Below are 13,654 nucleotides of genomic sequence, written 5' to 3'. Positions count from 1 at the left end.
ATTCTGGAGGCAGGGTGAGAGTGATTTCCCAATGGATAAGCACGTTTGTGGAGGAGAATCAGGATCTCAGTTTGAATATGTTTAATCAGAAATGTCTATGAGACACCGCAGTAGAGACGTCAAGAGGCAGTTGAGTATGACTCTGGAGTTTGAGAAGAGAGTCTGGAATAGAGATATAAATTTGAGGGTCACCAGAAACCACTAAAATATGTAGCAAGTTAATTATGGATAATAATTTTTGTTATTATATTTTTCCCTTTGCATCCTCACTCCCATGACAAAACAAACAAACAAAAGTGTCAGGCTTTTGTTTCCTTTTTTTTTTTAATTGTCTTTTTTTAGGGCCACATTTATGGCATATGGAGGTTCCCAGGCTAGGGGTTGAATTGGAGCTGTAGCTGCTGGCCTTCACCACAGCCACAGCCACACCACATCTGGGACCTACACCACAGCTCATGGCAACACCAGATCCTTATCTGACTGAGTGAGGCCAGGGATCGAACCTGCATCCTCATGGATGCTAGTCAAATTCATTTCCACTGAGCCACGATAGGTGCCTCCTTTTGTTTCAAGGAGAGTTTCTTAGGCAATGGGCAGCATCCATTGCATGAAGGAAAGCTCCTTTGTTTGCATTTGTCTACAAAAGCTTAGAGTTTCCTGAAAAGGGCATCCCAGGGAGGTACATGTAGCAGGTAGGTGGTTTGAGTAAAGTTCAATTTGTAGACATATTTTAAAACCACTTCACATGGTGCGAGAGCTCTTCTCTAACCACACCTGAAGCCTTTACTGTCAGCCAGTAAACCAATAACTTTCCTTCAATTTTAAAGCCAATTTGAGTTGAGTTTCTTTTTGACACACACACACACACATTTGCAGCTGAAATCATTCTAATTGGTGCAGAAGGGTATAAGTTGAAGTAGTTGATCCAGGAGAGAATGTGAGTTTTGAAAACTGGAAAGAGACTTATTTCTTGGGAGGTGACAGTTTCTCAAAGACAAAAGGAGGCATGGCAGCTCCTAGGGAGACTGGGTCTTCTACACCGAGGCTCTCGTCCCCATGAAGATTCATGGGCTCAACCCTGGCACTGCACTAACCATGTCTTTTATTTTCTATATTCTGATGCTTTGACATCTGGGGCCCTGACTCACTCTGCAGGGACTGCCCCTCCCATGGTGCCAGTTCCTAGAGATGGCGAACAGCTCACTCATGAACGCGCTTTTCAGATCAATCGAGAGCCCACACACCAATCATCTTCTTGATGGGGCTGTCACACTCTGGGTCACTCTGCACCTGTGCTAATCACTCTAGGGCCAGGCCCCAGACAACAAGGGGCAGCCTCTGTGCTACAGACCCTGCTGAAATTATTCAGACCAGCCGATCCTAAACCTGCCTCCCATGCCTCACCTGTTTCTTTCGGAAGAAACCATAACAAAGGCTCTTGGACACTGTTCCCCTGTTCCCTCTGCTCCTGATCAAGCTTGGTGTTTCCCTGTTTGGCATGGCATGGCATGCTCCATTCTCCTAGGAACTGAGTGACAAACTGTCTTTTCAATGGCAATTGTCTCCTGACCTTTTGACCTTACTATACTTCAAATTTTCCATTAATACTCTCTCTCTCTCTCTACACACACACACACACACGCATACACACACACACACGCACGCACGCACGCACACACACACACACACACACACACACACATATTTTCTTTTTTTTAGGGCCATACCCACGACGTATGGAAGTTCCTAGGCTAGGGGTCTAGTCAGAGCTACAGCTGCCAGCCTATGCCCACAGCCACAGCAGCATCAGATCCAAGCTCTGCCTGCGACCTACACCACAGCCCCCAGCAGTGCTGGATCCTCAACCCACTGAGTGAAGCCAGGGATCAAACCTGCCTCCTCATGGATGCTAGTAGGGTTCGTTTCCACTATTCCACAATAGGAACTCCAATACATTATATTTTAAGTCAGGGACACAATCCATGGAAATTCCCACCTTCAAGGGACCATGTGGATGCAAACAAAGGGTATATCAGCTGTGACCAGTATTGTCCCTTCCTCAGTGTTCTGAAGAAAGCAGGGGGTGGGGCTGGCTAATAGAGGTAGAGAGAGATTTAATATAATTTTAAGAACAGTTAAGAAAATAGATAACATGATCTTTCTTTACCTGAGTGTGTTGATTGCAAATTAATAATGCTACTTACTAATTTTATTTTTGAAGAATCTGTGATAATCCTGATAAGAAGCTATTACTATTCATTTGTTGGTTTTAATTTTCAAAGTCATTTGCAAAGATTTATTTTTAAAAGTCTCCAGCCCTTACCATCTCCCCCCATTTGACCTCGTGACATGTTTAAACACTGGATGTGTGAAAGCATTTGGTGACAATTTTTGTTACACAGATGGTGCATGCCTCACCTCATCTACAAAATTTGCCAAGTACTTTAAGCCTTATTATTTCAAAAATATTGTGCAATTATTTCTGTAAATTTACTTATGAGTTCACTTTATTGGGCATTTCAATTTGACTTTTCTGCCAACCCACTGATTTTTCTCAAATCTGTATCTCAACCGTCTCTATCTGGAAGGTGAAAGGTTTTCATTTATTTATTTGTATCCATTTATTTCTTCCTAGATAGGAAGATCATTCCCCTTTTTAGAAGCTTCTTTCAACAACCTTTGACTAAGACTAATATTCTCACAAACACATTCTCCTTTGTAGTCATTCTTTTTTTTTTTTTTTTTTTTTTTTTTTTTAAGGGCTGCACTTGCGGCATATGGAAGTTCCCAGACTAGGAGTTGAATTGGAGCTACAGCTGCCGGCCTACGCCACAGCCGCAGCAATGTGGGATCCGAGCTGCATCTGCGGCTTACACTGCAGCTCACAGCAATGCCAGAACCTTAACCTCACTGAATGAGGCCAGGGATTGAAACTGTATCCTCAGGGATCGAACCTGCATCCTCACAGATACTAGTCAGATTGTTTCCTCTGAACTCCTCCCTGTGTAGTCATTCTAACACCTTCCTCATAGTGTCTGCGCAGGCTCTTTCTCTTTCTGAGTGCTTGTCATCAAGCTGTCCCATCACTGTCCTAAATAAATATCTATACATTCTTCATCACTGATGAGATGGAAGCTGACTGATAGAAGGAAATTTCCTCATTCACCCTCAGGTTCCAAATTCTCTGTATCTGTGTTAAATTCTTTCATCTTCCTACAAATATCCAATAAAGGGTTTGTGGGAAGGTACTATTAAGCTCAACTATTCCTTTTGGCTCCTTTAGGAAAAAGGGCTCCTATATTCGTCACCTCTCATGCATGCATCCATCTAGCCAGTCTAATGGCTAAAACTAATTACTGAGCACCTGCTAATTTGGAGAGTCAGAGATGTTTAAGACACTGACCTTATCATTAAGATCTTGAAGACTAACCAGTTAACAAACCAACAATTACAAAAGTGTATACAAAAATACCTAGATAAGGGAGTTCTCTTTGTGGCTCAGTGGTAATGAACCCAACTAGGATCCATGAGGATGTGGGTTCTATCTGTGGCCTGTCAGTGGGTTGAGGATCTGGCGTTGCCGTGAGCAGTGGTGTAGGTTGCAGATGCAGCTCAGATCTGGTGTTACTGTGGCTGTGGTATAGGCCGGCAGCTGCCACTCCAGTTCGACCCCTAGCCTGGGAACTTCCATATGGGGTGGGTGTGGCCCTATAAAGCAAAACAAAACAAAACAAAACAAAAAAACCCTAGATAGTATGAAGGTGATAATGACTCACTATAACATAGGGTAATGTTTCAGTTTTCTGTTGCTGCAAGCCACCCCAAAATTAATGGTTTAAAACAATAATTTATGATCTCTCATGATTCTATAAACCTGGCTTAGCTGGGAAACTGTTTTATGTGTTGTCTGCTGGGACAGGTCCATCGTGGCTTCTTCACAGCATGTCTGTTTATTCATCCGAGACTACTGGGTGCTGGCTGGGCATCTGTCACCCTCCATGTGGCATCTCTGTCTGGCTTGCTTGGACTTCCTCGGAGCATGGCTGTCTCAGGGTGGTAAGCCTTCTTTTAGCAGATAGCTGCTAAGAGGAGGACATGCAAAATGCTAGTTCTCTTAAGACCTGGGTTTGAAAGTCCTAGAATGTCAATTTCACTACATTCTATTGTTAAAACAGGTCACAAGTCCAGGCCAAATTCCAAGGGAGGAGACAAAACTTCATTTCTTAATGAGTGAAGAGCCATGCATGCACAGGGAGGGAAGGCTTTTGCAGCAGCCATCTTTGGAAATTGCCAAGGAGGAAATGTCAGGAAGAGCATTGCAAAGAAGTGAGTGAACTGGCCAAGGAAAAACTGTTCAAGCATAAACTCATTTATTCTTCTGTCCCTATGAATAAAGACTTCCTGGAGAACAGCTATTTGAAATATAATAAAGAGTCTATTGTCTGTCCTAGGCCTTTCTTTCGATTAGTTTGACCCATGATTTTCCTCTCTGTGTTCCTGGCATTCCTTTTTTGCTCCTGTGACATACCCTAGTCAATACCACACTTGTCCCTTATCTGGAGAGCCCCTTTCCTTTGACAGGAAAGACAGAAGTCTCCTGTGGCCTCAAGGAGAGTGATGAACACTTTGGCCTCTTTTGATCCCACCTGGAAAGGAAACTGGAGAGAATACGGTATATACTAGGAACCCAATCTATACGAGGGACAACAAAATGGTGCTTGTTGAAGGAGCCAGGCTGGGACTTGGGCAGGAGGTGATGTGGCCATGCTGGTGAGGTGTGCCAGCTCTCTGAGGCCAGGAATTTCCTGCCACCTTTATGGAAATGTGGACTCTGGAAACCTGGCTATGTCTGTTCCTATGGGACTGGCAGCATTTCTGTAGCCTCAAAAACTCTGGAAATCATGTTATTTCTATGCAATTTGCATTTGGGGGACTACTTCTTTACTGTTCTCTCTCTGGATTTAGTAAAGTTTCCTTGGAATTTCCATCTTGCTCAGCTGTGCTAATGAAGTTATGAGTAGAGATTTAAGACCGTACTTGGGCCAGAATCATAAAGCTCTACTTCCCCTCTACCCAGCTTTCAGGGTCTGTACGGTATCAGTGGCAAGACAAGCAGGGAACATAATTTCAAGGGGAAGACAAGAGACTTGGGTGGGAGCCCTTTGGCCAGCCACCTTTACTTGTCAGAGCCTCCTCCTCCTCTTCTCAAAATGGGAAGTTCTGTATTTTACTTTTATTTTCATTTCTTTTTTTCTTTTTTAAGGGCCCCACCCATGGCATATGGAAGTTTCCAGGCTGGGGTCGAATCGCAGCTGCAGCTGCCAGCCTACACCACAGCCACAGAAAAGTGGTATCCAAGCCGCATCTGTGACCTACACCACAGCTCATGGCAACATTAGATCCTTAACCCATGGAACGAGACCAGGGATCAAATCCACATCCTCATGGATATTAGTTGGGTTCATAACCCGCTGTGCCACAACGGAACTCCTTCCTTTCATTTCTTACAGGAGATTCTTATTTAAGTCCAGATAGAGATGGAGGGTCTGAACTAGGCTTGTGTGTTGGAGAGAAGTGGCCAGGTATCTCTCCCCATGCCTACCCTCCACTACAACACACACACACACACACACACACCTGCCTGACCAGTGCAGCTCAGTTTTTGCTTTGGGTGCCAGCAGGTTGTTTTCCCATCCTGTCCAATCTGTATGTTTTTGGGGCACAGGCAGCTCTGCCTTGGAGTATCTGTCTTCCCTGGGGAGCTGCCTTCTTTTATTATCACTGTCTGCGACAGCCTCTCAAGTCAGATGGGGGCGTGCCTGGGAACACATTGCAACCTCAGAATCCAGATGCTACCATATCCAGTCTAAAGACAAATGGTATGACACAGCCTGCTGCCCTTAATGAAAGGGAGGTTAACTGGAAATTAACAGCATGGACTGTGAGCCCCACAGGACCCCTTCCTGTCAGGGGTCCAAGCTGGACAGGACATCCCTGTTGCCCTTGGAAAAGGTTGTTCAGAGAGGAGACAGGACCCAGTTGACTGTCCATATTTAGGGGGTCCAACTATTTTTTATTTTTGTTTTTTCCCAGATGTGTTTTGAGAACTAAATATTTCTGAAAAAAAAAATGTATGTCAAGCCCAGAGGGAAAAAAAGTCATCATAAATTTAACGAGGTTGAAATGATTATCACACCCATTTTACAAAGGGGCAAGGAAGATACTGGTCCACGCTGACACAGCCAACAGTGACAGAGATTTGAACCTGCGGCTCTTTGGCCCTCGATGGTCTCCTCCCTCTCCCTGATTAGGAAGGGTGAGCCACCAGGAGATCTAGGCTGAGCCTGTCTGACACTCTGCCCCAGGGTGCCTTCTCAGGCCAGGCCAGCTCCCCCATCTCTCCTTTTTCTTCCCTTGACAGCAAACCCCAGTGACTTAGCTGCTCTTTTCCCCTCTGGCGCCTCCATCACAGCCTCCCCTGGTCTCTCCCCAGGCTCATATGTATGTTGGGCTGTGGTTATCCAACTTTATGCTTCTTCCCTGCTCTCAGACAGGCACCTAGACATTTTGTGTTTCAAGGATTTCACTGCAGGTCTCAACAGTGATGCAGAGTGGCAGGGACAGAAATAAGAGCTCTGCAGTGTCTTTGCAGTCCTGCCCTTGGATCCAAAGTCCTGACTTCTTTGTGAGATGGGTAAGGAAAGACTCAGTGATTTTTTTTTTTTTTTGCTTTTTTTTTTTTTTTTTTGCTTTTTATGGCCACAACAATGGCATATGGAAGTTCCTGGCTAGGGGTTGAATTGGAGCTACAACTGCCTGCCTACACCACAACCACCCTACACCACAGCTCACGGCAATGCTGGATCCTTAAGCCACTGAGAGAGGCCAGGGATCAAAACTGCATCCTCATGGATGTTAGATTTGTTTCTGCTGAGCCATGATGGGAACTCCAAGACTCAGTGATGTTTAAATATCCATTTTTATTTCAGAAGGGGGCGCTCACTAACTCCCCTCTCTTCCCACTGTCTGCCTAGCTTAAGGATGAACAGGGGGATGCTTCTTTCCCTTAGGAAACATCTCCCCAGTCAAAAGACTCCAGCCAGGCTGGGCATTGGAGATTTCTTGCCTCACCTGTGCAGTTTGCCTTTCGGGAGCCTTCCAGACTGGCAATCACTCAGTTTCCTGGCTTCTGCCATTTCCAACTTGTCCTCCAGGGGAACACTGTCTCATTATGTCTTGGCCTCAATCTTTTGAGTCCAGGAGGACCCTGGCTAAGTGATGGGGAGCTGCCCCTGATTATTAGGATGCTGTTCTCAGAAGGCATCACAGGACACTGAAGCCTGAAGAAGCAGGTGCCGCCAGCTTGGTCACTCACCAAGAGACCACACATTTTCTCCAAATTTAAAGTATTCAATTTCTTATCACCAAGAAAACTCTCATTAGGGACTCTAAGTCATGAACAAAGAGGGGGATGGCTGTAAATTTATTTTCCTTTTTCTTTTTGTTTCTTTTTCAGTGGAGAGACAATACAATTAGATTGGAATAGAATAGGTGATTGTCTCACCAGGTGATTCTTAGGGGAAAGCAGAGATGGTGCAGCTTGAAAATAGTCTAGTATCAGCCACAGCTGTGGATGGGAGGGAATGTCAGCATTCTCAGCGGGCAATGAAAGTCGGTTATTCATTACCACCAAGACTTGACAGTACACTGAACACGCGACATTATATTTATGCTACATAAAATAATGTGATACAATTTTTATGACCCAATTTAATCCAATAGAGGGTATCAGTTTAATAAAGACAAGGACACTAGAATTAAAATCATCTATAGATCTACATAACCAAAAGGCTAGTAAAAAGGGGAAGTGTGCTAATTTGACAGGAAATAGATAGCATTGTCATAAAACTTGTAAAATGGAGAGAAAGTGCCTCGCTCTGAATTTGTGTGAGTTAAGTTGACAGGTGCTGAGATCTGTAAGGAAATAAGCAAAGCCACACGGCCATCTTTTTTTCTGAATCCCCAGGCCAAGCACACGTTCTGTTCGTTTATTCATTCCTCTGACAGCAAAACAGAGTATCTGCTGTGAAAAACTTTTATGTTTTAACAACTATCCAACAAATAAGCAAACTTTTCTACAATTGTGTAAGATTTTTCAAAGTTGGATTTCACTCTGTGTCGATACCTTTCTTACCTTCTGGATATCCATGGCAACTGGCTGGAAAAGGCTAAATATATATATACATATATGTATCTCTACCCTAGCTGCTCTTTGGACCCATGAAAAGCTGTGGGCTCAGAGCTCAGTGTGATTTCACCGAAGAAGAAAAATGCGTGCAACATGTGGGTGGATTTCAATTGTATGACCACCCATCAAGGGTTTATGGAACTTCCCCTGAGAATCCTGGTCCCTACCCTCGAAGAGCTCACAGCCCATAGGGGATTCAAGTCACTCTGATGTGTGGGCTTTCTTTTAAGAGTTTGAATTTGAAGGTAAATCCTCAAGGGTCCGAGTTTGCGGTGGTGTCAGTCTCTTGTCTCTTTTTCCTCTATCCATCTATCAGTTCCCTTGAACTGACCCACCTTGTCTTCCAGCCAGAGCCCCACTCTGTATTAATCCAACCATTGGTTTCCATTGGTTACACAGGTGGCTTTGAGGGTGTCAAGCATCTAACCCCTCTCAGCCTATTGTCAAGTCCTAAGTTCTTTTCTCTCTACAGTGGCATTCAATCTCTGCCTCTCAGAACTCAGGCTCCCCTGAGGCACTTCAGGGAGTATTGCAGGGAGAGGGTAGAGACAAGGGAGGCTGGGTCAGGGCCCCTCCCCTGCTGCAGTAAGAGTAGATCCCCTTGCATCTATTCTATGTATAAAACACATGAACACTATCAAATTCGTATAAGCCTCAGCAAGGATGGAGGCTGAGAAACAACCATTGGATTTGACCATTAGGGAGTCTTTAGTGGTCTGCGTGGTTAATTTTATGGGTCAACTTGATAGGGCCACAGGGTGCCTGGATATTCAGTTAAACGTTATTCTGAATGTATCTGTGATGTTTCTAGATGAAATTAGCATTTGAATCAGTAGACCTAATAAAGCTAATTGCCCTCTGCAATGTGGGTGGGCGTCACCCAGCTCAGGGAGAACCTGAATGGAACAAAAAGGGGAGGAAGGAAGCGCTCAGTCTCTGCCTGTGTGCTGAGCTGGGCCCAGTCCTCTTCTCCTGCCCTGGGACTGGGATTTTCACCATTGGCTCCCTTGGTTCTCAGGCCTTCAGATTCAGACTGGAGCTGCACCCACGGCTTTCTTGGGTCTCCAACTTGCAGATGGCAGATCATGGGACCTCCCACTTCTGTAATCACGTGAGATAATTCCTTACAACAAATTTATTTTTCTTTATAGTCTATTGATTTGTTGTTGCAAATTGCATTATTTCATTCCTTTTTATGGCTGGGTAATATTCCATTGTATATATATATGTGTGTGTGTGTGTGTATATATTCCATTGTATATATTCCACATCTTCATCCATTCACCTGTTGATGGACATTTAGGATGCTTCCATGTCTTGGCTGTTGCAAATAGTGCTGCAGTGAACATCGGGGTGCATATATCTTTTCAAATTAGAGTTTTCTCTGGGTATGTGCCCAGGAATGGGATGACTGGATCATATGGCAACTCTATTTTTAGTTTTCTATTTATACTGTTTTCCATAATGGCTGCACCAATTTACATTCCCACCAACAGTGTAGGAGGGTTCCCTTTAGAGAAAGTATATATAAAGCACCTAATGAAGTGCCTAACTTACATAAGAAATGGTCAAGGAAAAAAGTAGTTTGTGACTCCGTAGAGACTAAAGGCTTTACTCAGCTGAGGTGCATCAGAGAGCTCCTGAGACCAGGTGACTCTGAATCAAAGTAGGATTGTAGTTTTACCGGGCGGAGAGAAGAGATGGGTATGTGTCCTTGTGGTTTGGCTCAGGTAGTCATTTTCATCACTAACTGCCATGAAACTTGTGCTTGGAACTGTGCCTCCTGTTCAGGATCATTGGTGCAACCCTAGAACTGTTCTTTCAAGAGCTTTTTTTTTTTTAAACAAACAAACAAACAAACAAACAAACAAACAACACTGCAGCCTTGGAGTTCCCATTGTGGCTCAGTAGTTAACAAATCTGACTAGGAACCATGAGGTTTTCGGATTCCGTGTTGCAGTGGCTATGGCTCCGATTGGACCCCTAGCCTGGGAACCTCCACGTGCCGTGAGAGTGGCCGAAGAAATGGCAAAAAGACACAAAACAACAACAACAACAAAAAACATTGCAGCCTCTCTGCTAGTGGATTGGGGAGGAGGAGGTAGCAGGGAAAAAAAAGAGGAAAGGGGACAAGGGTTGAGGCAAGGAGAACTGGGGAGCTTCTATTGCATCTGTTTTCATTCTCTAATAATAATTAAGTGTGCTAAATAAATGCATATCTGGCTTAGGAGCTGAGTGCATTCAACTGAGATACAGAGTTAACCAAATAAAAATTGAATGAAAAATAAGTCTTTAAATATATGTATATATATTTTTATATTTCCCCAAACTCTCTACCCTACAGAGTTATTCTTTCTTTAAATATTAAACCAAAATGATTCAAGATTCCCTTCTTGGTGATTTTGGGATTTCTGGCATTTCATGAGGTTTTTCTCAAGAAGTATTTTTGAAGTATCTCCAAGAATGTTCATGTGAGCCAGAAACAGTCGCCTCTGACATCAGAGTCACCCTTTGCCTTGGTACTAGAAATGGTCCCTTGGGTCATTGACACCTGTAAGAACAAGACAGGTCTCTAAGCTTGCAGATAAGCATCAAGTGGTTTCAACTATGGAATAAGTGTGTGTGATGTGAAGGAGGAAGCCAGGCAGATTCACCCTACCCATGAGTTCAATATCCACTCTAGACTACGAAAACAAACTTTACTTTCTTCCCACTCTCGCCTCACCTGAGCAATTTATCTTGGTCCTTTGGTTAAGCATTATTCCAACCATGTCATTTTGGCTAAACTTTCTGTGGTTCCTGTTGCCAGCAAAAGTAGAAACTTCTTATCTTGCATCCAAAGCCTAAACTCCAGTCTTCTTGCAAGTTTAATTGGATCAACAGATTTAACTAGAGAACAAGCTTCACATGTTTTCATAATACATTTTGTCCTTTGCTATCTTCATGCCTTTGATTTGGCTGTTGCCTTACATTTGAAGGCCTTTCCCAGTTTTACTCCTGGAGAAGTCAGCTTGGTGCTGTAGGGAAAAACATATCTTGGCTTCAACTTTGCTTGTATTCTCTAATAGCTGTGGTTTGAAGTATTCTGTTGAACCTCCTAGAACCTCATTTCTCTTGTTAGTTACATGGGGATGGAAACCTGTTTGGGAGATAAACCACAAAGTTGCATGCTAGTGTCTCTCACATAACTGGTGCTCAAAATTGTTGCTGTCCCATTCTTCAAATACATCTCAGTTGGCATTTCTTTTAGGCGTCCCTCATCCATGCATGATCCTATTTCCTGTCAACCTCCATGGATCCTTGGAGGCACCTCTCCATGTCATTTGCATTTTCTGCCTTATTTTTCCTTCGTTCCTTCCTTCCTTCCTTCCTTCCTTCCTTCCTTCCTTCCTTCATTGTCTTTTTAGGGCTGCACCCACGGAATACAGAGGTTCCCAGGCTAGGGGTCAAATTGGAGCTGTAGCCCCTGGCCTACGCCATAGCCACAGCAACTTGGGATCCGAGCTGCATCTGCAACCTATAGCACAGCTCATGACAACGCCAGATCTTTAACCTATGGAGCAAGGCCAGGGATCAAACCTGCATCCTCATGGATACTAGTCAGATTGGTTTCTGCTCAGCCACAACAGGAGCGCCATCTGCCTTTTCTTGAGTTCTGTTTTCTTTCTCCATCTCCCTCTTTGGGTTTTAAGCTCTTGAGGACAAACCTGGAATTTTCTTTATGTTAGCCTCTGCAGAAGGTGCTGCAGAACTGGAGCAGTGACTTGCAGCCATGCTCAAAGTATTTAATATATATTTGTCGAGTTTAATTGAAGTGTCTGAAATAACCTGACCCCACTGTCATTCTGAGAAATGTCAGTGTTAAGATAACCACAACCAAAACAGGCCATTATGCATTATTCATACAAAATTCACCCCAATGCCCTGGTTTCTTGGTCCACTACCAGAGGAGGAGATAGGACAGTGGTGTGGGCTGGGTGAATTTGTATTTCAGGAAGTCTTTTCTCTCTCCCCATCAGCACATCTGGGCCCAGTGAGGTTAGCTCAGCACTGCCAATCACCAAACCAAAGTTCTCATAGTTCTCTTGCATAGAAGCTGTGGCAGGAATACTGGCCTTTCAGTGCAAGTCCAGCTCAAGTTTATTATTTTGTCTTTTCACATTTTTAGTATTTCAAAAAAATCAAAACTTGAGTATTAAGTGCATCCCAGAGAAGAGAAATTGTTTAGTGAAAGAAGATGTGCATTTGGCATTAGAAGAAAATGGTGAAAGGAGGCATAGAAAATCTGGATGTGGAAGTGGCTAGACCCTCCACGAGAAGAAGATACATGCAGAGTCATCCTTTATTTTTATTTCCTAATGTGCTGAAAAGTTTGAGATTTTATGCTGTCCCAGCGTGGGTAAGCCTGTGATATTTATGCGACCGATTTCATGTACTTTGACCATCACATCACAATTCTGACAGTTGAAAATCCATCTCCTGCCTCTTATCACACTGGGATGTGGGTATTAGGTTGGTGTGTTCTCAGCGCATCCTAAAGCTATGCCTAGAGAACTTGGGATTTGCAGAGTCTTTCTAGAATTTAAAGCATACTTATTTTGAATCGATTTACTTAGAAAGTGACATCTTTCTGGAAGGAATGAACAATCAACTAGAGATCACTTCTAGCTGAATTGCACAAAAACCCAATCTCTTTCCTCACACACATTATTCTTACCAAATTCCTAGCAGGCCCTCCTGAGTCAAGCCACCATATCTTTGCAGATGCTGGTCCCTCTGCTTAGAATTCTCCCCAGCCTTGTCCTTATGGGGGATGAGGTCACCCTCAGCTAGGATTAGATGTCGTCTTTCTCAACTCCAAACACAGTGAATGCTCCCTCTTTTTTGTTCCCACAGACCTCTCTCCAGTGCTGTTTTTATACTGCGGCCAGTTTTGGTATGCTTCTTTTTTTAGATTGTGAAACCTTTAGTGACAGATAATTTTCTTTTTTTTCCTTTTTTTTTTGTCTTTTTGCAATTTCTTTAGCCGTTCCCACGGCATATGGAGGTTCCCAGGCTAGGGGTCAAATCGGAGCTGTAGCTGCCAGCCGACGCCAGAGCCACAGCAACGCAGGATCCGAGCTGCGTCTGCAACCTACACCATAGCTCATGGCAACGCTGGATCCTTAACCCACTGAGTGAGGCCAGGGATCAAACCTACAACCTCATGGTTCCTAGTCAGATTTGTTTCTGCTGTGCCACGATGGGAATTCCTGAAGTCACTCCTTTATTATTTACTCATGGCTCTCTTAGAAACCATTTTTCCCCCTTAGGTTATTTTTATTTTCCAAGCAGGTGGTTGAAGTAATACTTATACTTTATAGGGGGTAATTAGGTTCCTTATTCATTATTTATGCATTTTTGGTA

General features: G+C 43.7%; 1 long non-coding RNA gene across 3 annotated transcripts in view; it reads left to right on the top strand.

Moving 5' to 3' along the window:
- The first annotated feature begins 4,160 nt into the window (after positions 1-4,160).
- LOC146405370 (uncharacterized) overlaps positions 4,161-13,654 on the top strand; it is a 105,026-nt gene continuing 95,532 nt past the window's right edge. For 2 of the 3 annotated variants that reach the window (XR_014837273.1, XR_014837272.1), the window contains exons 1-2: positions 4,161-4,326; positions 9,267-9,359. This is a non-coding gene — a long non-coding RNA (uncharacterized LOC146405370). Of the gene's footprint in view, positions 4,327-9,266; positions 9,360-13,654 lie in introns of those variants that run through there. The other variant, XR_014837274.1, reaches the window with a different exon arrangement.

Source organism: Sus scrofa, chromosome 2, assembly GCF_054392235.1.
Source record: "Sus scrofa isolate SSC_HxYL_T2T_F1_AM1 chromosome 2, Sscrofa_HxYL_maternal_Yorkshire_Landrace_v2.0, whole genome shotgun sequence".
NCBI classification, from domain to species: domain Eukaryota; kingdom Metazoa; phylum Chordata; class Mammalia; order Artiodactyla; family Suidae; genus Sus; species Sus scrofa.
The sequence above is the reverse complement of the archived record's forward strand: the minus strand, read 5'-3'. Positions and strand labels throughout refer to the sequence as shown.